A 2217-nucleotide genomic window follows, 5' to 3' on the forward strand; every position below is an offset into this window, starting at 1 on the left:
AAAAAAAAAAAACAAAAACAAAAACCGTATACTGTTTCTAAGAGTGAATATCTGCCAGGACATCCCATTCACTGATGTGTGTGAGCATCTGCAAGGGTATCCCATTCACTGATGAATAACATGAAATGTTTTGTCACATCCAACAACTTATAATGGCTTGAGTCAGCTGTAGGAAAATCAAGATGGAGAGGAGAATCATGAGTTAGAATCTGGATTTTCATTTTCTCCCTTATAAGCAGAGAATCAAGATTCACTGACCCTGTACTCTGATGGGCAGAAACCCTTGGGAGTAGAGTGACACTTATTTCCTTTCCTTGAAGCAGAGACTTTCAGTTTGTGCCACTGTTCCCAAGGGTCCATGTGAGCCACTGTCCCTAAGCATCTATGTTTGCTATTATTGCTGAGGGTCTCTGTGTTCGGCAGACTTGCCTGGTTTCTAACCTACTTTACCTTCTTGGATGCATAAGGAGCATGAGTTTGGAGACCTTTGCCTTTTGTGGAATTTCATGTTTAAGCCTTAGGTGCCTCTGAGGTTACTATGAAGATTTATACAGTATAATTAAAATATTAAAGTTGCATATATTTAAAGAATACAATGTAAATATTTGATGTACCCTCACATTAGATAACGATTATTACCATCTAGTTATTTTATACTGCCTTTGTCACATATAGTTACTGTTGTGAGGTGTCCACCAGAGAAGACAACTTATTCAGACAAGGGACCAAGCCAATAGAAAGTCTATATTAGCTGATCTGCAACTATACTTGGTGCTGGGGACCCCAGCCTTTCTCAGGGTGGGATTTTAAACACAAAACCCACACCTCAGATAGCAAGAACAGTTAGTCAGAAGCAGAACTGTAGAAGCCAAAAGACAAGGTTAGTACATTTAGGGAGTCTCTGAGAACTCTGGACATTGATGAATTAAGTCTTGGTTCTCACTTTGACAGGTGTTGCTGCCTATATGCTTGTTTCCAAAGCCCGAGTTGTCCAAGCCATCATGGCGTCTGTTGTGCTAAGTTCTGGGGGTCTGCTACATTCCCACTGGATTTATAGGTATGTGTCAAGTTGTGGATTCTACTGTGGGTAGGGTTACAGCACCTTCTTAGCACTAGTAGCTTAACAGAATTTATTCCCTGAATTGAAGGCAGTTGAGCACACAGGATCCTAAAGTGGGATCTGGGAACAAAAGGATCAATGGCTCTGAAATTACCATAAGTAGTTATCAAGGGGGACCAGGAGGATATAATTTGGCACTGGTTCAGTTTTGATATCTCTTTTTTCTTCCTTGAAGGTTATTTTGACCACAGTGAAACTTCTCCAATTATCCCTGATTGATTGATATAGAAGCAAGACATTTCTTCTAGTGTCATACAGAGACATCCTTGCCTCATAAAGAAGAGGTCCAATACTCTGCATTTCTGAAGAACAGCCTGTCCCTAGAATCTAACTGGGCTTTCAAAGAGGAAGCCAAGTGTTCAAGATGGCTCAGGTCTGTGTCTACTAAGCATGGAGTTCCTTAAAGTTTTTATGCTCCATAACTAGGGTTGAAGCTATGCAGCAGAGCCCATCATACCTGTCCCCACCAATAGGGGAATGAATATGGGATTCCTGGCCATGTACAGGGAAGCCCAAACTTAGAGTTAGGTGGGCCCTGTTTTCTCTGTTATATAGAAACACCTGTGGTATAACATGCATGACAAGGCAAAGCAGTGGACTCTCCTCCAGGGCAAACAACTCTGAAGATGCACACTTAATTAAGTTGTTAGTGCAAGCAAACCAGGTAATCTCTGGAGCCTGGAAATATACTCAATCACCATTCTAGGAATTAACTTGCTGGATATGCTCAGGGGACATACACCAGGAATATGCATGGGGGAAGCTACAAGGAAAGTGGTTCTCACATTTCCTAATGCTCTGTCCCTTTAATAGTCCATATTGTGGTGACCACTATCATAAAGTTATTTCGTTGCTACTTCATAACTGTACTTTTGCTATGTTTGTGAATCATAATGTAAATATCTGATGTGCAGCCACCAAGGAGTCACAAGTGACAGGTTGAGAAGTGCTGTAATAGGGGTATCTCGGTGACATTAAACAGGCACCCTTCCCCTGCACATTTCCCAGGGGTGGACTTTTGATGGATTAGGTCTTTGTTCTTGTTTTGATAGGTGTTGCTGTCTACATGCTAGGTTCCAAGGTCTGAATTATACTTC

General features: G+C 41.4%; 1 long non-coding RNA gene across 1 annotated transcript in view; it reads left to right on the top strand.

Annotated features, from left to right (window-relative positions):
• LOC116081888 overlaps positions 1-1483 on the top strand; it is an 84811-nt gene extending 83328 nt beyond the window's left edge. Inside the window, exons 2-3 of the long non-coding RNA XR_004115071.1 lie at positions 952-1057; positions 1296-1483. This is a non-coding gene — a long non-coding RNA (uncharacterized LOC116081888). The remainder of the gene's footprint in view (positions 1-951; positions 1058-1295) is intronic.
• The last annotated feature ends 734 nt before the right edge of the window (positions 1484-2217 follow it).

The sequence above is a fragment of the Mastomys coucha genome, unplaced genomic scaffold, assembly GCF_008632895.1.
Source record: "Mastomys coucha isolate ucsf_1 unplaced genomic scaffold, UCSF_Mcou_1 pScaffold7, whole genome shotgun sequence".
Lineage (NCBI taxonomy): Eukaryota > Metazoa > Chordata > Mammalia > Rodentia > Muridae > Mastomys > Mastomys coucha.